The following is a 24,346-nucleotide window of genomic DNA, read 5'->3' on the forward strand; positions in this document are numbered from 1 at the left end:
TCAGTTCCTTGTTTTGTAAAGTGGAGACAAATATACCTACCATAAGTTTGTTGGCGAGAGCAAACCGACTGTGACCATGGAAAACAGATCATTTGCATGTAATATGTGTGTCATCTGTGGTAGCTTTATTTCTAGTTACCAGATAATTGCCCCCACCAGTCACTTTTCTAAATAGGTCCAGGTGGAATTGAAGGGAGGTGACACTGAGGGTCTTCCTACAGCCTTTCTTTCATTCTTGGGTGAAGGAGAGATGGCTCATCATTGTGGAATGATTAGGTGATTTGGATTCAGGGGATCTGACTTCTAGTTCTGGCTTGGTCATAAATCGGTTGTGTAACTTTGAACATGTCTCTTGATCTTTTTGAACCTCAATTTGTTTATTTATAAAAATGGAATAATAATGTCTGATTCTTTGCACCAGAGTTATCACAAAAATGAATCGAGAACCAGTAAGAACCAACAAGTATTTACGTGACGGTACCACATGCAAAAGCATGTCGCAAAGGTGCGTAGCATTATAAAATGTAAGATGCTATCAGAGAAACTTAAGAATTGATTATAAATTCGCTCCTAAAAAGTTGACTTTAAAGTGAGTTTCTAGAGAGCGTATTCTTTTTCTCTTCTCTTTTTCCTTTGAGATACGACATACAAAAGTACAAATTTTGACCTATTTACCTCCATGTAGCTACTACCCAGATTAAAGTCAATGTGTTCAACACACTTCCAGAGGCTTCATCATGTCCCTTCCTAGCCCAAATCCCTCTCCCCTAGAGGTCAACACCTCTGTCAACCAGACAAAGGCTGACTGATGGAACAGAGCACGTGGACTTCAGCGGTTTCCTGGATTCGGACACCAGATTTCTGCAGCAATCAGGACAGGGCTACGGAGACTTTCTCATCCCTGGACAACACTGTCAAGAGAAGAGACTAGGTGAGCAGCTCGCCAGGAGAGCAGCAGCCGTGCAGCAAATGAAGCAACCGGGGTGCTGCCCAGGACATCACCTGTGGGCTGAGTTGCACCTCAGATAGAGCTGACAAGTGTGGCTGACAGGTGGAGGGCAGGGTGTGAGGGCAGAGAGATGCTGGAGTCTGCAGTCAGCCATTTGCATAATCACCGGTGGGTCTCGTGTCTTCTTGGAGGCTGGCTACCAGCATCTGTGGCTTCATTAGATGGTAAGATCCATGGAGGCAGGAAGTTCCCTGTCTTGCTCTATGCTGCATCCTCTAGCACAGGCATCCCTAACCCCCAGGGCGGAGGACTGGTACTGGTCTGGTCTGAGGCCTGTTAGGAACCGGGCCACACAGTAGGAGGTGAGTGGTGGGCCAACGAATGAAGCATCATCTGTATTTGCAGCCACTCCCCAGCGCTAGCATAGCCACCTCAGCTCCACCTCGGATCATCAGGCATTAGATGCTCATAGGAGCACTGGTCCCTGGTGCCAAAAACGTTTGGGGACCACTGGCCTAGCACATGGTGAATATGCAATAAACATTGGTTGAATGAACGAATGTGACTTTTCTGTCACCAAGGGGTCCTGACGTATCTCTCTATCTGCTCAGAAGTCCTTTTTGTGCTTCTTCAGATAGGTCAGGGCCCACCCAGCCCAGGGCTTGTCGGTGATTAATCTCCCCAGCTTCTGGGTTTCTACATTTTCTGCTTCTTTCCCAATGGGCTGGAGCCTGACAGGTGGCCTTTGACTGGGCCCCCAAAATATGTAGTTACCTGGTTCCTATTTCCAGGGACTTAGCTGCTGGCTCTTAGTATGACCAGTCAGAGGAAGGAGGGAATTAACAGAGAAAGAAAAAGAAAGTATAGATGATTATTGTAAACAAGACAGAAGATGAAAGAAAAAGGAAGTGTATTTACTATACCAATGAACGGTGAATGAAACATTAGTTGAGCAAATTCTTGAAAATGATCGACGATACCTCAAAATTTGATAAAGGGGCTCATTAGGTCATAGGTAGTCAATTCGTTACCTGATACTCTACATTTTGAAATCACAATTTTTAGAATATAAAATCTAAAATACATTATGTTGTATATCTCTTCATTTGTTGACTTTGCTGGAAGTAATTTGTTCTGGGTTATAAAAGCAACTTTCAGAATGGGCTAGTGTTACATATTCCGGGAAGTATGTCTTCTCCTTCCCTTTTCCCACATATTTGAGTCCTTGAAAGAAGGTTGTTTTATTTCTATACTTGCTCATGTCCATTGTGTCTTAGCCTGGGTTCTGCAGAAAGCCTTCTGTATGAGGATTTCTCTGGGAGATGGTCCCAGGGAGAGAAGTCGCTGGCCAGCACGTCTTTCTGGCTCTTAGCCGGGCCTCAATTTCCTGTCTCACTCACTGATCAAGGGAAAAAAAAGTTATTTTGGTCAAACTCCCTGAAGAGAGGAGAGAAAATTTAATTGAACGACTGTTGGAAAGCATTGTCGAAATCAGGAGAATCAGTAGGATAGCCCTGGATTTCCCATGGGCCAGTCTTGTGAGAGGCATCGTGAAAGACCTAAAACGTGTCTCAAAACGCAGGAGGAAACTTATACACATTCATTAATACAAGGTCAGAACCAAGTGCTAAACTGTGCGGGCAGAGATGGAGGCTGTTAGGGGAGATTTTATAGTATCCTGAAGAGCTGATCATGGGAAAAATCTAAGGAGTTACAACCCTGGGCTTATATCGTACTTCACAACATATCCAATGTTTCTGCTTGTCTGGATTTCATAAAGTAGTGTAGTGAGAAAATATTTTACCTGATTGAAGTTTCATGGAAAGTTCATAAGGCATCTTTTCTTGAAATTCTAGTTACCGGCTGTTTTTTTTTCTGTGATGCCGAAACATGTGAACAGAGAGAGAAAAATTCAATCATCTCTCTGTTTTTTGCCTATTTTGCATGATTGAATTTTAAACTGTTCTTCCAAACGTTGGCAGCAAGTAGGCTGAGACAGGGCAAATGACAGAGATTCTAATCATGGGTTAATGAGAGCCATAAGGAAATCATGAACATGTTGCCTTCTGTCAGTGTTTACTGTATGATGCTGAGACTAATTCTATTTTAATTAGGATAATCACTGTGGCCTCTGTTTCTTTAATAAATGCCAGGTTATACCCATTACTTAGTTCACAGGTGTGAATGAGCTCCATTCTTCAACATTTGCATATTTCAGAGGTCAAATTTTTCTTTATATAAGAGAAAAATTTCCTTCTGTTTCATGTTCAAGATATTTAACTTGTCGGTTCTGTCAAAAACTGAACAGAAATAACATGATCACTGTTCCTTAGGTTGAATGGACTCATTTGACTTAGGGTAAAACTTGCCAAAATCTAACAAAAATGATTTACTCTTAGGACAAACCTTAGATGAGGCTTTCGGTTAGGGCAAACTCAACACATCCATTGTGGACGGAATTGTGTCCCCTCTCCCCCATCCCCAGCTTCATATGTTGAAGCCCTAATCCCAGCACCTAAGAGTATTTGGAGGTGGGGCCTCTAAAGAGATGATTAAGTCAAAACGAGTCTATGAGGGCGGGCTCTAATCCGATCTGACTGATGTCCTTGTAAGTAGAGGACACCTGAGATGGGCACAGCATGGCCATCTGTAAGCCAAGGAAAGAGACTTCGGGAAAAAACAAACATGCCAATACCTTGGTCTTGGACTTCTAACCTCCATAATTATGAGAAAATAAACTTCTATTGTTTAAGCTAATCAATCTATGGCATTTTCTTATGGCAACCTTAGCAAACTAATACAACATCCAAAACCAAATTTAATATTTCCCTGTTCAAAGTCCTTTATTCATTCTGTGACAGAGGCATTTAGTGCTCACCAAATATCCGTATAATTTCCTTGAAAGCCCTGTGCACCTGTAGTTAGGTGAGGCCACACGCTAGCTCTGGTCTCAGGGCAACAACAATCTCATCCCCTGTCACAGCGACAAAGTAGCTACTGTCCTAGAAGTGTAGCTCCAAGGTGGTGGGGTTTCCATCAGGTCCCTGGGAGACCGAGTGAAGCAAAGCCTCCCACCAACGGGGTATGGTATGTCTCAACCTGGGTATGGTATGTCTCCCAGGTGAGAAGTAATTCATTACTGTATTAAACCCGGGCTTTCGGGATTTCATTTGTTTCTTCAGCTTAACTATTCTTTGTTTCCTTCTGTCTCTCTGTTTTTTAAAGAATTTTAATTTATTATTATTTATGCCTCCAGCACCCCGTCTTCCTAGGTGGTCTCCCATCCAAGTATTAACCAGGCCCGACCCTGCTTAGCTTCTGAGATCAGATGGGATCCGGCTTGTTCAGGGTGGCCTGGCCTAGAGCATGGACCGTGGCTCCACTGGGGTGTGAACCCAGGACCTTCTGCGTGTAAAGCAGAAGTGCTAACTGCTACACTATAGAACCACAACCTCTCCCCTCCCCCCACTTCCCCCTCCTCCTCTTCTTCTTCTTCTTCGTCTTCGTCTTCGTCTTCGTCTTCGTCTTCGTCTTCTTCTCCCTCCCTCCCTCCCCCACCCTCTCTCTCTTTTATCATGACCACTACAATCTCCACTCTCTTAGTTCTCCCGGGAGTGTGAACTTAGCCAATATATTTGGACTCCTCTCGCTTCGTAATTTCTCATCTGACTGGTGATTAGTCCTTTCCATTTTACTTTCACGACATTCCCCAGATCTGTCCCCACTTTCCGTTCACAGAGCCGCCACAGTTATCTCCCTGAACAAATGATGATGGTGATGATGATGATGGGATACTGTACCAGGAACTGCTCTTTATTCTTATACAAAGTCATTTAATCTCACGACCTCTGAAGTCGGTACAATTACTATCTCCTTTTTCAGATGAAGAAATTGAAGGGCAGAGAGTTTAAGTAGCTTGTTCAAGTTCACATAGCTGGTAAGTGGCAGAGCTGGGATTTGAACCTTGTCAATATGGTTTCCACTATTTTTGAATAAATTCATGGCACTAACGACCCTTCAAGTTCTAGTCTCAGTGTACCCTCTCAGCCTCTTTTCTTATCAAGGACAACTCTCTACCTCTGACCACTTTCAAGTTTTCGGTCAAGTTAGAGTCTAGATTGTTTCTATTCTCCAAACAGATCCTGCATTTACCAACCTCTGTTTTGTCATTCAAGCTCTTCCATCAGAATTGACCTATTTTCTGTTCCCTCCCCTCCTTGGCCCTGCCTAACAGCATCTTGTGCATCCTCCAGTGCCCCATTCATTAGCCACCTCTTCTGAGGAGCCTCCGTGGGTCATCATCTTCACTCAGCACTCCCATGATCCCCTGCCTGTACTTCCCCGTGGGCACTCATGGTTCACTTATTTGTGTATGGGTCTATGTCTCTCCTTAAAGTATAAGCTTAGTCCCGGAGCACCGGGACTATGTTTTCTTTGTCTTTAGATCTCCTCTCACAGTCATGAGCACAGTGCATCGCACACAGCGTTGGGTTATAAATGTTCATTGCGATTAATTGAAAGGAAAGTTTCCTTGAATACCTTGCTATTTGACAAGATAATAATGTTATCCTTTCTTACTTTGGCCACTACGGCTTAGAATATCCAATTACGCTGTGTGAAAGTGACTTTGTTAACATCGGAACATCTTTTCTTTATTCCTCTGTCTGCTGTCATTTCTCTGAGTTTGGTGCTATCACATCCCATCTGTGTCATGCTAGCAAATCATTCCTTTGGTTCTTATATTAGAACTGAATTTCACTGGATTTAAATTATTTCTTAGCTTTGATTTATTGATTAAGAGCGGTCTTTTATCCTGGTGGTACTTTTTAAGCATGTGGTAGTATATGTTCCAGTGAGTGAAAGAAAAGAGAAGGATGGTGTTCCTGCCTCTCTTTTTCCCTGTAAATCTCACCTTTGAGTGTCTCATGAAGCCTTAGTCCTTTTCTCTCAGGGGTGGGCAGAACACTGAAAGAGAAGTAGAATTCGGTCACTTGCTATAAGTATTTCCAGTTCACATGCAGGACAGATTTGAAACTTGAACACAGTTGGATTTTCTGAGGATTTCGGTTAATCATTTTCTCCAAGAATGGATTGGTGTTAAACGTATTCTCACGTAGGCATGCATTTTCCATGACATGACATGGCAGCCATCCTCTAAGGTGGCCTCCAATGACCCTTCCTGGTATTCATGTTTTTCTGTTGTCCTTTCCCACACTAAATAGGGGAGTGATCCTGTGTGAACAGTAGGATGTTGCAGAAGTGATGGGGTGTGACTTCCAAGGCTGGATTATAGAAAACATGTGGCTTCCACCTTGCACGATTGGATCATCTGCTCTGGGGGAAGACAGCCTCTGGGATGTGAGGACCTGGAGCAATCTCTACGAAGAGCTCTGTGTGGCAGCGAATTGAGGCCTCTTGCCAACAGCCAGCACCAACTTGAGAGCCTTGTGAGTTCGCCATCTTGGAAGAAGATCCTTGGAAGAAGATCCTCCAGCCCCAGCCAAGCCCTCAGTGAGAGGCTGGAGCTGGATCGGTCCAGCCAAGCTGCTCCCAGAATCCTAACCTACAGAATTTGCATGAGGCGATAATGTTTATATTTGTTTTAAGCAGATAAGTTTTAAGATAATTTGCCATGCAGCAATACATAACTAATATACATGGCACATGAAGTTCAGTTGTACTGGTTGGTTCTTTATGAATCCACAGACTTACGTTTTCAGTTCTAAGAGTATTTTTGGTACTCTATATATGGTAGAGTACTTCTATATATAGTAGAAGTACAAATCAGTGGTACACATGGAAAATCACCATGATTTGAGCAGGTGACTCTATATATGGTAGAAGTACAAATCAGTGGTATATATGGAAAATCACCATGTTTTGAGCAGATGCTCAACAGAGATCGCCTCAGTTTCCCGCTTCGGTGGTGCCTGGATTCCTGGAACTGCTCCAAGACATGCTCCTCTTACCTGATCCATCCACCTCAAGACTCCTTTTCCTCCCTCCTCTCAGCCACCCTCACACCTCTCACAAGTGCACTATTACCGCCATCAGGCCTCAGAAGTACCCACGAGCCCCAGGTCTACCTGGACCTCCATGCTCCTTACATCTACCATCACGCCCGACCGCTCCACTGTGACTTTGAAAAACTCGTGAAATCTTTTCTTCATCAGTCCTGGAAGGAGCGACAACACGCTGAGATACTGATGCAAGTGCAAAATCACCCAAGAGGCCAAATCTTTTGGCCACTAATAGAAAGGGCTGAAAGCAGTGAAGTCTGCATTTTACTGGGTGGGGACAGAACGTGAGTCATTCATTACTTCAATAGGATGAACCAGTTCCAGACACATACGACCCCTCGTGTGGGACCTCCTTGGCACCCATTACCTGGGTCAACAGGTGAAACCACCAAAGCTGACTTGCACTAGATGGGGCCTGAGATTCTGCCATGGCAGAGCATCTCTTTGACAAGTACAGCTGGAGACAGCCACAACTAGTCTGTCTGGTCATGGGCTGCTTCCCTCTGGCCTTGAGAAAGGTGGCCTTGCTCACTTCTGTTTGTTTCTGAAGGGGACTCTGACAACTCGGAGAAATCTGAGTTGCCTCTCCCCTCTCCTCCCCCTCTTTCTTCTCCTCCTTCCGTACACACCTACGCACTGGCAAAATTGCAAAAGCAACCGTTACAATTCTAAATAGTACATTTAAGGAACTTAGTTAATTAGTGGAAATTCTGCTTTGCTTTACGGGCAAGGACTATGGAAAACATTGTGTAAGATTTTGTAAGGATTAATTCTACTACTTTAGAAAGATAAGAACTGAAACAAATATATTGTGTATACACGTTTCCTGAACAACGTTAAAGAACTCCAGTCATCTTTAACTCAAATATTTGCCATGGATCTATACAATTTAGAGAGAAGTGAAACTTAAAACCTGCATGGTTCATTTACTCAGCGTTCAAAACCATATTGAGCAATTTCGGCAAGAAGATATAGTTCATCTACTTTGATTAAATCTGCAAGATACTGCAGCTGCCAAATTTTCACTTGGCTCCATATTGCATAGATAGATTTGAAAGATTTGAAAGATATTATCAATAATTCCTGTTATCGGGACACATACACCTGTGACTGCCACCTCAGATCACTTTGGGCTTTAATTTACTCATCAGAGAGCATCTCACATCCTATGAACAAGTCAAACTTGGCTAGGTGTCTATTGACAGTGGCCTTCCATGGTCTGAAGCCATCCTGGTAATGTATGAGCACCAGGGTCTGAGGGAGAGCAGAGGGTTGTGGTCCTTTTAGGCCTCTTAGAAGCTCAGTTCTTCCCTCAGAATCATAGTCAAGTCCAATCCTGCCTGTGAGGCAGGGTGGGCTATTTGCCCACAGCTCCTGCCTTTTCTTCCCTGGTCCCCCAGGGCTGGCTCCAGGACTGACCGGTGTCTGACTGCCTTTCCCTATTCAAGGTGTCAATCAGTGCTTTACAAAGTTGTCCCTCACCTCACCCCCCACCCCAACAAGAGCTATTGTGTTATTGAAACTGCTGTGGGCACTTCCTGGGAACAGTTAATTCATCAAACAGAGACACACAATGAGAAGTATGAACAAATTCTGTAAGTGTTTGCTCTTCCTGGGCTGCCAGGCAGGGTGAGTACTTCTCGACCTTGAAGAGATATTGGGTGTGCCCAGCTAGCAGACGCTAAATCACAATCAGGAGTCATATTGCTCTGTAGGGAATGTCTGGAAGGGAACATAGTTCTCCAGGAATGCAATCCAGCAGCCAGGGCCATAAGGCCATTGTTGTGACCAGTGTCCTGATGAGACCTGGATACACGGGACAGTCGTGGGCACAACTCTGCAGGGGGTGGGTTTGTCTTTTCGGTCTCTCTCCTTTGAGCCCTCTCTCCTCCCCTCACCACTCCTATTCCATGGACCACTTTCTTGTCACCACTGGCCCCCAACTACCCAGGCCAGCTGGCTTCAACCAAAACCAGTTTTCCCTCCGTCTAAGATGCCCAGGGCTTCACCTTCTCACCTCCTCCTCCCGCCTTGTAATCTGAGAAGGCCATCCCCACTCAAGGGACAGTCAGAGGGACCCCAGCACCTCCACAGCCTTCTCTGCTTTGAATGGAGCACAGATACTTACTAAGAGGTTCCGTGTGCATAAGTCACATTCGCACCTTTCTGTAACCCAGTGGTATTTATTGGGGGAGAAAGTGCAGCCTTACTGAGGGGACATCATTGTGGGCAGGGTCAGTATGGGTCCCGCAGAGGAAACCCTCAGACGAGACAATGTTGGCAATTAGATAGCACTCACAGACATCTTTTGTTTCGCGTGCCCAGTTTTCTTAAATTTTTATTTACTTGTCGACAGTTTGAAATTAGGGGATTTCACATTTAAAAATCCGTATTTCTGGATTCTCCTGCAGACCCGAAGACTCGGCCCCATGGGGACTGAATAGATCTGGGTAGATGCGAAGAATGTGCCTGTGTTTAATACGCAAGTGGGTCTGCTGAGGGCCACAGGCCTGGGAAAGCCTTGTTAGGGGATTGAGGTGCCACCAGACCCCTGGGTGACTGGTGCCAAGTTTCATTTTGGAGGAAGTGAGAGTTGAGATTCTTTACTTAGAACCCCCATGCCTGGTAGCAAAAGAAAGTGACCAAAGTGATAAACTTGCACCTGAATAAACATGGCTTCACAATGAAGCTGAGTCAGCACTGCGACTAACTCTGAAGCTGTGTTACTCAAGAAGTTCCTTAGAGGTCAAAGAAAATCCTTTCTGAGGAGCTGCGGGGTGGAGCTGAGGGCCGGCCTCAGGGGCTGATGACCTGTGCAGTCACACAGGGCCTGTGTTTGGAAGGGCCTCATGCTTGGTTTAACGCTCTGCTGAGGTTGTCTTGTTTACTGATAATCTTTGAATGAGCATCTCACAGTTTCAGCTTGCATTACGCCCTCTCTTCAAATTGTGTGGCCCGTCCTGGCGAGAGCTTAACCAAAGCAGGACTCTTGACCTCACCAAGGGGGTCCTTTTAAGATTGGATGCTTTCAAAAGAGGTACAACGTTGATGGATGCCCTGTAGTCCTGGGGTTCCGAGCAGAGAGTAATTTCGTATAACACTGTGCTAACCAGTGAAATTAGAAAAATCCGGTCACTTGACGATAGAGTTCCTAGAAGAACGTGGGAATGACTTCACACGTTAAGTGAAGTGAAAGCTATTGTTCTCTCAAGGAGGACGAAGTTAACATCTCTTCTTTAAGAAATTTTGCAGACAGTTGGATGGGTGGACCAGAGTGAGCTAGGACCACGCGTGGGGTGACTGTGGTGTGAATGCCTCACGGCCTTCGTGTCTGAGTAAATGCTTTGGTTACTTTTGGAAAGTAACCTACTCAGGGTTGCAACTTTCCTTCCTAAAGAATACAGTGCAAATTCAGGATAACACAGCAATAACTTGACCGAATCAGTTCGGGGGAGCTGGGATGGATCTCCAGGCCCCTCTCAGGGGCCTTCGACCTGGGCAGTTCCACAGGGCTGATGCTGGTTTAATGCAGCCACCTTTTCCTGCTCTGCTGGCCCCGCAGCCAGCCAGCCAGGCTCAGTTAGGTTCCCCAGGCTTGAGTCAGGCCCTAGCCCACCACGTTCTCAAGCGCTACTGCTGAAGCTTTAAACTCAGGGGCCGACTGCCTTCTTCAACCTGTTCCCTCAAGGGCGGGAGAAGGAGAACCTCGGCAACGACTCCCTCCCCCCAACTTCTCTCTACTGATACCCTTAATGGGGGAGAGGGGTGTGAGCATTGCATGAGCCCTGTCCCCTGCTTCCTTTTTGCAGTCCTACATGCCACATGTTGGTCTCACACCTCACTCGGGGTCATAGTAAAATGTGATTTGGTTCCCGTTACAAGGGTTTACTCTGTGCCGGGCTCCATGTTAACTACTCTGCCATATAGAGTCTAAGTGCGTCTCATTTCATGCTCATAACATCTCTGTGAGGTAGGTACTATTTTGTACCCGTATTACTGAGGCTAAGAAAATTTAATATCTTGCCAAGATCAACCAGCTAGTACATGACAGAGCTCAGATTCAAATCTAGGTCTACTTGACTCCAGAGCCTAATATAATTGCAATAGTTAAGATTTTTGTCATTTTTTAGTTGTCCAGTAAAGCCCTAAAAACAGAATTCTAAAATATTAACAAAAGATCTTCCTTATTGTTCACAAAGGCACACCTTATTGAAGGTTCAGAGTTTATTCATAATCTCACAACTCATTATGTGGCCGAGACTGCTATGGGCTCATCTAAACCTTGATGTCCTTCCTTCCTGGGCACATAGCTGAACTTTATTTCCCAAGTCTCCTTGTAAAGAGGAGTGTCCCATGTGACCGAGTCCCGCCCGATAGAATGTGATCTGTGCCATTTGCTGGCCTGGCCTGTGAAAACCGACTCCATGCTGTCTTCTAGGTTTTCTCCCTCCTGAAGTCTTGATCTCATCATGTAGGGCTGCCTTGAAAGTCACAAAGTGAAGATGGCAGAGCTCTCACGAGCCTGAGTCTTTTCTTAAGTGATGGCGTGGAGAAGGGCTGTTCATCTACCCAGAATTAACATGTGGGCGCATTCTATAGTGGTGGAGACATTATCCATTTCGGGGCTTTGCCATAGCAGTTAGCTGTTCTAACGAACATGAACACATACTGCATTAATGATACCTAAGCAGAGCGTGCGCCTCATGGGCCAGATGGAGATAAGTGACCCATAAAATCCAGGCATGGTATTATTTCCCAGAAAAAATAAACGTATTGACTGATGTTTTTCCGAATAGTTTTAAGATATCATTATATGTCAATAAAGGGTCTGCTAATCAGCTACAGCCTGGAAGATATCCTGAGGGCAGTTTTAGGAGTTCATAAATAAACACGACCCACATATTATCTTGACTACATCGGGCAAATGATCCCCCATTAGCAAAACTCCCTCCATCCCATTCTAATTTCTCATGTACACTCAGAAAATTTATAGAACCTGTAGGACGCTTGGCAAAAGGAAGTCATCAGTCTCAATATTGTGAATAGAATTATCACTGCTGTCCTCTTGTCTGTCTGTTTAAAATTTATTTTCAATTCCGGCCATTCTAACGACGTCCAGGGGAGTGTGGCAACTGGAAAGATGCCTATTTAAGCAAACAAAGAGTTCAGCTTTTTAAATACACGAAATCAGTCTATTTACAAACACTAACTTTCCCCCCTTCAGAAGAGAAACCACAATTCTAGGCCCTTCCTGTTTTCGCCGAGATAGATTTGTACCTTGTACATGGGCGTTAGTTACATTTTAAAGTGTCCCTTGTACTTGCCTGACTCCGGGGAGAGAGAATTGGCTAAGTGAGCAGAGTCTGAACATCAGCTTTCTGGAGGAGGCTGTGGAGTGTCAGAATCTCAGGGGTGGAGGAATGTGATGAGGCCATGACCGGGACGGGCTTGCCCCACGGAGACTCAGTGCAAAGGCAAAGTGGGTATGGTACTCGCATGCAGTGGGCACTTCGTAATGTTTGTTGGAGGAAGGACTCCTAATGAGAGGCTGCATAGGGAAAGGGGCTACCCTGGCTGGCTCTGCCCCTTAGCAGCTGTGTGATTTGGGCAAGTTACTTAACTTCTCCGTGTTTCCATTGCCTCATCTGCAAAATGATGCGTTATGAGGATTAGAAAGTTAGTAGATGTAAAAGAAGCAATTATGGCAGTAGCTGGCATTTAGTAGGGTTATCTGAGCATTGCTTTTGTTATTACAGTAGTAACATTAATATTCTCCCTGAATATTGACTTTCAGTAGGTTGACTTGATTCTCAGTGTTTCTCCCTTAATAAGCCGAGTAGAAGGGTTATAGCTTATCAACATATTTTTATGTCCAAATAGCATTTGATATTTAAATATCTTCACGTTTAAAAAATTAGCATATTTTGTTATATATTTATTCATTAAATCTACTGCTTGCCAAAACCATGTTGGATAGCAGGGATCCCAAGCTAAGACTGTAAGCCAAATCATTTTTTTGTTTTTCTTCTGAGATTTTATAATCTAAACCCTATTGGTTAAAAACCATTGTTTTTTTCCAACCTCACAAATTTTCTGAAAACTTTTGCCTTTATATCTTAAACATTTAAACTTTTTGAACGGGTCCTTTTTTTTGGCAAGATCCTTTTCTAACATTTTGGCCTACGAACTAGGCACTGGGTCCAATTTCTAGTAACTAAGAAATCAACTGCCATTCAGTGCGCGTACAAAAATTAATAATTCCACATTTTAAAAAAGGATTAGATTTATGTGAAAAAGATATTTGAAAAAGATTACTTCTACGTCTGTTATTTTGTGTTCATTTTCTTTTTTCCCCCTATAAAGTGAAAACCAGAAAACATTTCAACATGGTCAGAGTGGATGAGAGTGGGAGCCACTGACTGAAATGGGGGTGCCGAGGCGGTGAGCCCCGGGAGGTGCCCCCGGGAGGGCTGGCAGTAGGTGGAGCGAACCGTCGCTCTTTCTTCTGGATTCATGGCAGGCGACCCTAGTGCCTGATGACATCCTTCCTTGCAGAGCCTGGACACTGCCTCACGGCCCAACCCCAAGTGCTCTGAGGCCCCTGTAAAGCAACATAAGCCTCCATTTGAGATGAAACTTGTTTTCCACCCCAAATCTCCAAGGGACTATAGTTAGCGGCCAGGTGCACACTTACCTTTAAAGGCTAAGTGTTAGCTCCTCGGGCTGGAATAACAAAGTACTACCAACTGGGTGGCTTAAAACAGCAGAAATTTATTCTCTCCCAGTTCTAGAGCTTCAAAGTTGACAATCAAGGTGCTGGCAGGGCCGTGCTCTCTCTGAAGTCTAGGCGAGGATCCATCCTTGCCTCTTCGAGCTTCCGGTGTTTCCTGGCAATCCTTGGCATTCCTTGGCTTGTAGATGCATCACTCTAATCTCTGCCTCCGTCATCACCCAACCTTCTCTGGTGTCTCTTTCCCTCTTATAAAGACACCAGTCATTTTGAATGAAAGGCCCACCCTACTTCAGTATGACCTTATCCTAACTAATTACATCTGCAATGATCCTATTTCCAAATAAAGTCACATTCTGAGGTTCCAAGAAGCACATGAATTTGGGGGCATAGGGACCCTATTTAACCCAGTACAGGCCTTTGCTTTTTGTCATTATCACACAGCTGGTTTATCCCGGTCAACAGCTGGCACCTTGGTCATGGAGGGTGAGAAGGAGGGCTGGAGGTGGAGAGAAAGAGTTCTGGGAGATGTAGGAGGCACAGGCTTGAGAGAAGCTCTTATCAGCAAAAGGTAGTGATGGAGGGACAGGGCACTTGGGATGTGCACCAGGGGGAGGTGGGGAACCTGGAAATTAGGAAGAAGGGCACGCATCACCCGCTCACAGCTCGGTTCCAGCCTGGAACCAACCAGGAGCTGCATTCCAGGATTCGCAATGGCAGATGGCCCAGCTTGCCCACCCGTACATGGGATCTGGCTTGCTCGTCGCCCAGCCTGAATGATTTCACAGGACAAAAGAGAGGATCCAGCACAATAGGTACATTAGGGTCTTACTCTGTTTCCCAGAAAGACTCCACATTTCTTGGTTCACTGGAAGCATGACTTTACCAGCATGTTTATTTTCCGAAATGATGGTTGGGATGACAATTGCAGTTTTGTGATATAGACAGTAACAGTTTTGGAACTACCATGAGGTAGTTCCTTATTTTCATGCAATATGCTTATTGAGGTAGTTCCTTATTGAGGTAGTTCCTTATCTTCATGCAATATGCTTATTGGGATGACAATTGCAGTTCTGTGATACAGACAGTAACAGTTTGGAACTACCATGAGGTAGTTGCTTATCTTCATGCAATATGCTCTACAGCACCGCTGGGCTTTTCAGTATAGAACCTCTTTCTAAGGGTTCAGGCAGCCAAAGAGCGTCTGTGGAATTTTCAATAATTTTCTCTCTCTGTGGGTTGGGCAGTCGGGGCAGAGGAGGTAAATGTCATTTATTGTTTATTCTATAGCTATTGCTTTGCTGTCTACACTGAGGACCTTACTGCTGGGCTCCTTTCCTGGGCTGTAGCATTATTGTCCTACCATGGCACATAATGTTATGATTTGGTCTGTTTTTTTTTTAACATTATGTGTGCAACATAGTACAATAGATTTTTCTGTTATCTTAAATATGAAAGCTGGAAAAAATGTCACTCCCTACTATTATGATTCCTAGGATCAACATACAAAATTCTGACAGACCATATTCTTAAGGCTTCTTTTTTTCTTTCTCTAGTTAGGTAATTGGATTTCTTGGTGGTATGAAAGCTTTACTTATTTATACAGTTATATAACTATATCTGATTCCTTTACTGTTCTATAAATGAGGTGTTTTTGTCTGTCCGTACAACTCTTTTTATATTTCAAAGCAGTCGTCGAATTGCTTCACCAGTTTCAAATTGTATGATGAAATTCACACTGTGACGGAACAGTGCATTTCTATAGAAATTGACATACTTGATCAAGCATTTATGGAGGAGTCGATGGTGATAATTCCAAGATTTTGTGGAGCAAAGCCGCAGAGGAGAGAGGAGTAAAGAGCAGGAAAAAAACAGAAGAAGGCTGAGAAGAGAGGTCAGGGTTTGGGGAGTCCAGTTGTTACATGTAAGAATATCCCCAGTGGTCTAGGGCAGAGGTTCCCAGCCCTAGCTACACAGTGGAATCACCCAGGAATTTTAAACAGCACCAGTGCTCAGGCCCGGCTCCCAGAGACTTTGACTTAATTGGTGTGGGGTGGGCCCAGCATGGAATTTGCATCCCAGATGGCAGGGACCAGGGAACTGAATATCTAGCAGATGCCATTTATAACTGCTGATCGATTTCAGAGCTCTCAGTACTCAAAGCAGAAAAAAGGGAAAGGCAAAAACTGCCTCTATCAATAAAACACAACTTTGCCACTTCACATTTGGAACTAGACTAGTAATACTTGTGAAGGGTGGGCTCGTGTTTCTCTGAGGATGACTGTCCCTGAGGCTGGGCTGTCTCACAAAGACCACAAAGGCAGGCTAGAATGGAAGGAAAGGGGATGCTGTGGGCCCATAACCCCGTGACCCTGCCCTAAACACATGGTCCTGCCCTAATGATCCTGCACCAAACTGAGAGAAGGCTGGAACATTCAAACGAGATGTTACTAAGGACTAGGCCAGCAGATAAAAAATAAGATCCCATTTCCCCATAAAAACTCCAAGTGGAGACAGAGGTCACTTAGCTTCTCAGCGCTTGGTTCCTTTATCTTTCAAATGGTGATAATCATCATCCTTGCAGATAGATTATGCCCAGGGTTGCGGAAGATTTAATGATATAGCATTTATGATAAAGTGCCTGACACATGACAGGTGTCAGTGATGGGTAGCTTTCATAATATTATTAGACCCAAACTATTAAAAACGTGGGCCATCTGCTCCAGATAAGACTAGCTCAAGATCTGCTGACCCTGGTTGTAGGTCCACTTGGCCGTGGAGGACACCTACAAGCATAGTGATGTCTAGACATCTTCTCAGAGTTCAATCACAGGCCAAAGATAAACTGCTGCTTCCATCTCCCTCAGTGGTGCCTAAGAAGCTTGGCTTCTAGAAAGACCTTCCAGTTCTCCAGATAACTGACACTGAAATATAAGTCTCTTCTTTGATACCCAGTCCCCTGCCCACGGAGATGGAACCCATTGTAATGCGATGCAACACAATGCAACTATCGGAACAGTCATGAGAGACACATACAGAAACGGAGATGTTGATTTCTAAAGAAAGGATTCCCACGCCTCCTCTCCAGGGCATAGTGGGCAAACAGCGCGACAGCCACACAGCCCCGTCAGAAAGGAAACATCTTTCGGAGTCACCAGGATCAGTCCTATTTTTATCAAAGATTTCCAGAGGAGGAAATTAAAACCAGTGTCTCATTCTCTCAAGCTGGAGGGCAATGCCTAATTATCGTTGCTATTATTAAAGCTATTAAAGTTTATAAGCCACTCATAATTACAAAATGAGACCTTTCACGGTGGTTTTCAGAGTGTGGCTTCTGAACTGGTGCCAGTTGTTGCTGATCCATGGCGACGTAAGTACAGAACTCGAGAGGAGAGGTTTAGAAAGTTTGAGAGGCATTAAAACGATTCAATTACTGTCAACATATAATATTATATTAGTTTCAGGTGTACGATATGGTGATTAGACATTTATGTTACTTACAAAATTATCACCCCAATGAGTCCAGTACCCACCTGACACCATACATAGTTATTATGATATTCTTGATGATATCCCCTATGCTGTACTTCACATCCCTGTGACTGTTTTTATAATAGGCAATTTGTACTTCTTAATCCCTTTACTTTTTGCCAGATGGGAGGGGGATGGGCAAAAAAAGTTTTAAAGACATTTGACATTGTCAGGGGACCCATGGAATAGACTGGTGTCAGGGTTTAGACAGTCTGTGTGTCGTCACACACCCTTGATGAGTTGAAGGTGACATAAGCTGCCGATTGGTTCTTTGACGCAGCAACACTTCTCGGTCCACATTGACCTGGGGAAAAACAAAATTAGTGCTTCGCCACAGACGACCGCCTTAGGTGGTACCTGCCGCCTTCAGAACGATTCCTACTTTTGCAGATAGGAAAACAACCTCTCCACAGATGGTGGAATAAGGTAAGAGTAATTACAATTTGATTTCACACCTAATTCCTCAGCCACTGTCTCATAACAGCCCCGAACCAATAAGGTGTTGAAAAGCTGAAACTGAATTCTGGAGGAAAAGGTGACCCTGTAGGACCTTGGAGAACTGGGTGACGGTGGCTTCCTTTGTTTACTATGGAAACAGTAAAAACCCAGAGATCCATAGAGGGGAGAATTGTGACTTCCCATGAAGTCACCATTTAAAGGAACATACACCACCAGATTGGGCCTATACTGAGGAGAGACGAGAGAGACCTGCGGTTTTGTATATTTGCATTGGAGAATCAAGGGGAAAAGTGTGTACGAAAGTGGAGATAGTTTTACTCATTCACTGTTTGGGGCACCTACCACGTGGTGAACACTGTCTGAGTTCTGAGACCACAGACTCGTCCTCGTCATCAGGAGTTCACAGGCTACTGGGAAGGGCAGATGGCCTAAGAGTTTCCTTGTGTCCACGGTGAGATGCTTCCTCCAGTGTTTCAGGAAGTGGAGATACACCAAGGTGAACAGCAGAGTCTGCCTCACGAAGTTTACATTCTGGTGGGAGAGTGAGCCAGTTTACACATAGATCTATCATTTTCAAGTAGTCGTAAGAATGAGGAAGAGAAATAGAAGGTGAGGGGAGAGAGGGTGCAGACAGAAGGCCTGTCTGAGCAGGTGACGTGTGAGCAGAGATCTGATCACAAAAAGGCTTGATGGGCAATGTAATGTGATAGAGAGAGAGATGGTGGCCAACAGGCAAACATGAAAGTCACACGTATCTAGGAAACCAGGAAGAGCTTAGTCAGGGAGGTGGGACCCCGAGCTGATCCTGGAGGGGTTAGCCTGGCACCACGGGGAACTGGGAGGGGAAGTCATGGGCACAGGCAAAAGTCTACAGAGACAGGGTAGTTCTGTACCTGGGAACTCCAAGTTCAGCAAGGTATTGGGCAGCATGAGATATGCGTGTGTGTTGGGTGGGGCGGGAAGTGTTTGAACAGATGTTGGAGCAGAAAGCAAGGGCCGGAGCAAAAAGAAAAGCCTCACGTGCGATGCTAAGTTGTTTGGATTTTCCCCCGAAGGGAATGGGGAACGTGGAGGGAATTTTAAGCATCATTTCAAGCAGAGGCATGATATGATCACATTTGCTTTTAGAAATCACTCTGTGAGAACACTATAGAGAATGGGTAGGAGGCAGGGCATGGAGACAGGCTAGGAGAGCCCAGGGGACATCCAGGAAGGAGTGTGGGGATGGAAAGGAAGCCGGAGATCTGAGATCCAGACAAATGTGGGATCATTAGCATTTGCTTATTGATTGGACACAGTGGGTAAAGCTTCTAGATTGAACAAAGAGAAGATGGTGGTAAACAGTCCCGGCCAAAGGGAGATAGGAAATGAAGCAGCTTCGGCCTGGGAAGATGATGATTTCAGTTTGAATTCATTAATTTGCGGTGACCGTAAGACATCCAGGCGCAGGTGTCAACTGAGCAAGCAGCTGGCGGTAGGCGTTCACCTCCATTTACTGGGACTCGTCGGTGAGAACAAAAACTGAAAAGAGCGGTGCAGTGTTTGCGCGGGATCCCGACAGGACTGTTTTCTCACTGTTCTTATCACCCCTGAAGTCAGGACGCGGTGCGGCCGTGCTTTCTCTGAGACATTGTTGGCACAACGGTGAGTCAGTCCTCTCCGCTATGTGTATGGTCCCTTCACGTTCAACAGCGGGCGCTGTCCCGGGCGACTTATTCCCAATAACCTATTTCCCCTCGGAACGACCGGTGAGACAAGATGGAGAAATGGAGGCTCAGAGAGGTTAAGGGACTTGCAAAGATCACACAGTGCCTAACTGGCAGAGGCCAGACTCAGCCCAAGCACTTGGGATCTGGGGTGTGTGCTGGAACCCACCGCAATATACTTATCCTCAAGCTGGCGGTGGCGGGGGTGGGGGTGGGAGTGGGGATGTGGGGGGGGAGGTGTCTACCAATCTCTAACGGCCTTTTTATCCCCCAGCCAGGCTTCCATTTCCTGAGAAAGCGTGGAGGTCCAGGAAAGGTGCATTTTAATGTCCAGAATATTCTTCTTCTTTAGTTCGTTTGGGGGCACTTCTAGGAGAATCACATGCTTGCCCTATGTCAGCCATTTTGGGTCAACATTGTTTACCAGAACACTTAACTTAAGAACGACAGAAAGAGAGTGCCAGGGAAATAAATAACCAGCTTGGAGTGTGCCATTAAGACTGAGGAGAGCCAGGACTGACACTCACAGGGCACTGTTTTGGCTGACAGCAGCGGTTTTCAAACTCTAGGTTGCAACCTTTTAGTGAGATGGGAAATCAATTTGGTAGTTTGTGAGCAGCATTCCTTAAAATAATGAAACAGAACGGAATAGAATAAGATGTCTCAGATGTATCACATGTAATATGGGTAAGTTATGCGTGTGGATATATTTTTGGGTCATGACACAAAATGTATTTCTTATTGTGGTAGGTGGTAAAAAAAAAAGTTTAAAAAATACTGAGCTACAGCACTCTTTACTTTGCTGACAGTCCATAGCCCAAAACACATTCAGTTTGCTCTTCCGTTCTCTAATGAATTGATATAAGTGTGTATTTGTGAACTTTAACTATAAATGTATCTGCATAGTGCACTGGCACTAAATGCAGTATAGTTGTAGATCTGAAGCTCAGAACAGAAATCTGCCATGATTTGGGGGAGTTTGTGACAGGTAGATGATGGTAGGTTGTCAAAGCAGAAGCTTTAGCAGGAGGCAAAATCACCTGGAGAGAGTCCGTGAAGGAGCACAAATATTGCTGAGGGAACCATCTACCTTTAGGCAGCGATGTAGAAAAAGGAGCTCACACAACCAGCTGCGCAGAGATAGACAAGGAGGCAGGAGGCAAATCAAGAGGGTGTTGGCATGGGAACTAAAAGGGGACAGAGTCTCAAGAGCAGGGAGAGGCTCAAGATGGCCAAAGGTGGCAGGAGGTCAAGTTAGGTAAGAGACGAAAAGCCTACATTGAATTGAGTAACATGGAGTCTGATGGTGCCATAAGTCCAGGGACGGCAGTCGGATGCAGAGGGCCGAGTGGCGACAGGAGAAGATGAAGACGTGAGGCAAATGGACAACTTTTGCAAACGTTTGGCAGGGAAAGCAGAGAGAGCAAGAAGCTATTGGCTGGCCTGGGACAACTGGATCCTCTAAAACCAAATTTGACCCTAGTTTTACAAAAAGAGAATATTTCACAAGCTGGGTTTACAGGAAGGCCCCGGGGGTATTTAATCTTTGTTGGAAGGAATGAGACGGAGCTGTGTTTCCCTTCCTACTTTTCATCACCTGTGAACAGTCAGGTGAGAATTTCTGTCAATTGCTGAGACAAAATTTTGCAATTGTGACAAAGACTGCTGTTGCTCTGGTTATTTATAAAGGTGATGGTTAAATTGATTTTGGAAGTATGATTGCAAGTTGTACCGCACGATACGATCAGAGGTCCGGAATTAAGAGGAAAAAAAAGAGCAGGGATGAAGCAGTAGCCAAAAGAAAAACTACATCGATATACTATTAACGACATTACTGCGATCACTCCATGAGAATATTGAAATAATGGACTATTCTGAAAACTGAAAATGCTGTGGGTAACTGATAGAATCCCAAAGGACAGATTAAATTTCTTCTACTTTTAGGAGGAAAACCAGACTTAAAAATACCTTCGATTTGTCCTTTTGCTTTTGAGATAACTTGGATGTAGGCACCTTATCATCTACACTATTACTCAAGGTAAGGATTCCATGTGCAGGATGTGGGCCTTAGGGCTGTAATTATCCCAGCCTCAAGGCAGATTACCAGGTGTTGCATAATTATTGCAACACCTAGTCTTTAAGGAGTAAGGACATTTGCATCTGATTGTAAACATTTGTATTTAATCCTTGTTTTCCTGAGGGAGTAAAGAAAGCCCCGGGACCCCTTTATCTAACATGCTTTGGGCATAAAGATGGTTTTCAGAGGTGAAAGACCTATATAATTCCTAAAGGAAACTTTCCCCAAATGAAAAGCAAGTAAAAATGTTCAGGTAAGAAAATACAAAGCTATGCAAAAAGATACTGACAAATGGGGCAATTGCTTTAAGGTAAAAGCTCATCCTTCAGGCAATTCAATTTACTAAAAACTAATCATTGTTTTTGATTAACCAGCATTTTAAAAAACTTGTCTAAATGGTTAGAAATAAAAAAGTTTGCCTTCAACAAATATCTATATATCTATAGCTGTATTTACATATATCGGTCTTATAGATGAGAAATATTGCTGGTTTTGCTGAATTTAAACATTCATCTATGTAAAGGGTCTCTGGCCTGAGAATAATTCCTTTATTCCCAAATATTTTGAAACATGGAATTGTGTGTGTGTGGTGGGGGTGGGGCAATGGAATTCACTTCAAATGTAAATTATATCCAGGTGGAGCAAGTGGATTTATAGGAAGAACTAGTTCAACTCCTAGGTGCAAGTCAAGGTGACTCATTTGGGCATCTGAAGCTCACGATGTACCCATAGAAGGAGACTGACTCTTTACTAGCTATTTTTCTACCAGATGCATAAAACCCCAAATTTCTTCTTAAATGTCTCTTAGTACCTGTCATTTTTGAAGTCGTAAGTGAAAGTTGAGTTTTAAGCACAAAGGAAAAAGTGCTATGCAGTGAGAAAAAACTGACACAAGAATTTCTCAAAAAGAACTTAGTGGATTTTTATAAGTCCTTTGAAGTTATTCTTGAATGGCTGAATTCATTGTCCTAAGACTCAAAGAAAGGAGTTTGGAGTTCTCCATTCTTTGCCATACTCCTGGATCACGGGCACTGTTTTCAAAATAATCGGTAGAGCCAGGTGCCAGTGCCAGAGGAGGCAGATTTTAGACAGTTTCTCCTTCATTAACTAAAATCTCAGCTGTGTCTTGATTGACATTCTCCTGGTTAGCTAGGTTGGTTAAAGCTGGTGTTAGCTAACTTGGATGGATGCCAGATGTCTGGAGCAGGACAGGCTTATTCTGTGTGGGGAGACTTGCTGGCTGCAGCCTTCCCTCCTCCCTCTCCAGGCCCACAGAGTCCCATTTTCTTGAGGTGCCCACCCTCTTGGCTATGTGTTCAGGGTCTGAAATAATCTATGATGACCCAAGGCAGGTGGGGATGGAGGTGACTTGGAGAATGGTCATCAATCACAGTAGTTCCTGTCCTTTGTCCATGAAAAGTTGGTGGCGGGGGGAGTGACCTTCTGCTGGACAGCTGGCCTCTTCCATGGGGCAGAGATTCTTTAGCCTTGACCCCGTCTGCTTATGACAGGGATCCAACACCCACACCAGCCACCCTATTTCACATAATCAATCCCCAGTGGATCCTTCTCCTTTACTCTTCAAGACCTGACCTGTTCTGATGATGATTTTCAGGGGTGGAACACTTTGGGGAAATCCCTGCTCAGGCTCTTGCTGGAAAACCCCAAAGGGGAGGAACAAAGCCCGTCATAAATCTGAGAAGAGCAGACCTGGGCACCCTTAATTGCTGAGCCAGAGGAGCCAGGAGAAAGTTGCTGGATTCTTCTTTTGTTTTCCGTGCCTTTACAACTGTAGGTCTAGAGTCTCACACAGTGTCCCTCTCACAATGGAAGTGTTCAGAAGAAATTGACTTGATTATCTATTTTATCTCTGAGAAACTTCTTTTGAGAGCTGCCAGTAACCTATACCAGCTTTAAAAAAATCATCAAAGCTCCTTACTGTGTTTGAGCATCTTTGTGGTTTTTTTTCCAGTTGCCTGAACAGAAATGTAATGTTATGTACAACAGAAATATATTACTGTTTCCCTATAATTTTACACATACACATATGCAGTTTTCTGTTTATAACCACCCTCCTCATCTCTTTGCCCTAAACCTCATAATAAGCTCATTCATTGCTAACTCTACTTGGCTGCATGATGTTTTTAAAGTAGTCAGTACAGTTGCTTTGCAGGGTAAAAAGAGGTTGTTTAGAAATGGCATTGAAAGAGAGGCAAGCCGGCTACGCAGGGAACACGACACCGTAAATGTTAATTTAAGACCAGTAAACTGTCCCTGACTGTTGTAGAGAAATGTTTGCTGTCTGCAGGTCACCAGCCCCTTAGCCCAAGAGACATCGAGCCTCTGCCCTTTAGATAGAAAGATACCCTAATGGTCTGCCTGTGAATAAACAGACACTTTGTAAGGAAAGAAAAACTGGTCTGAAGAGAATTTCTCAGGGGCGGCGACTGTTTGCACGAACATCGCCTCGTCAGTTTTCGCCACCATCCGAGAAAGGAGGCGGCAGGATTAGGAATGTGTTTGGAGACGGCGGGGCGGGGCCGGGAGCGAAGGAGACACCTCCCCGCGCTCAGAGGAGAAGGTAGAGAGAAGAAAACCCTCGTTAGGAGCCTTCCCGGCGGTCCCCGCGTCCCCTTCCCGGGGGTCCCCTTGCCGCCGCGGCGCCGGGCAGAGGCGGCGGGTTTCGTGCGCCCCGGGCTGCAGCGGGAAGCGCTTCCCCGTCTCCGGGAGGAGCGGACGCGATCGCCGGCGCAGAGGACCAGCCCCGGCACCAGACCCCGGTGCAGCGGGAAGCGCTTCCCCGTCTCCGGGAGGAGCGGACGCGATCGCCGGCGCAGAGGACCAGCCCCGGCACCAGACCCCGGCACCAGACCC

General features: G+C 44.8%; 1 pseudogene; it reads right to left on the reverse strand.

Annotated features, from left to right (window-relative positions):
• Window positions 1-4,196: 4,196 nt before the first annotated feature.
• LOC111741485 lies at window positions 4,197-4,315 on the reverse strand (annotated as a pseudogene).
• Window positions 4,316-24,346: the final 20,031 nt, after the last annotated feature.

The sequence above is a fragment of the Pteropus vampyrus genome, unplaced genomic scaffold (genome assembly GCF_000151845.1).
Source record: "Pteropus vampyrus isolate Shadow unplaced genomic scaffold, Pvam_2.0 Scaffold78, whole genome shotgun sequence".
NCBI classification, from domain to species: domain Eukaryota; kingdom Metazoa; phylum Chordata; class Mammalia; order Chiroptera; family Pteropodidae; genus Pteropus; species Pteropus vampyrus.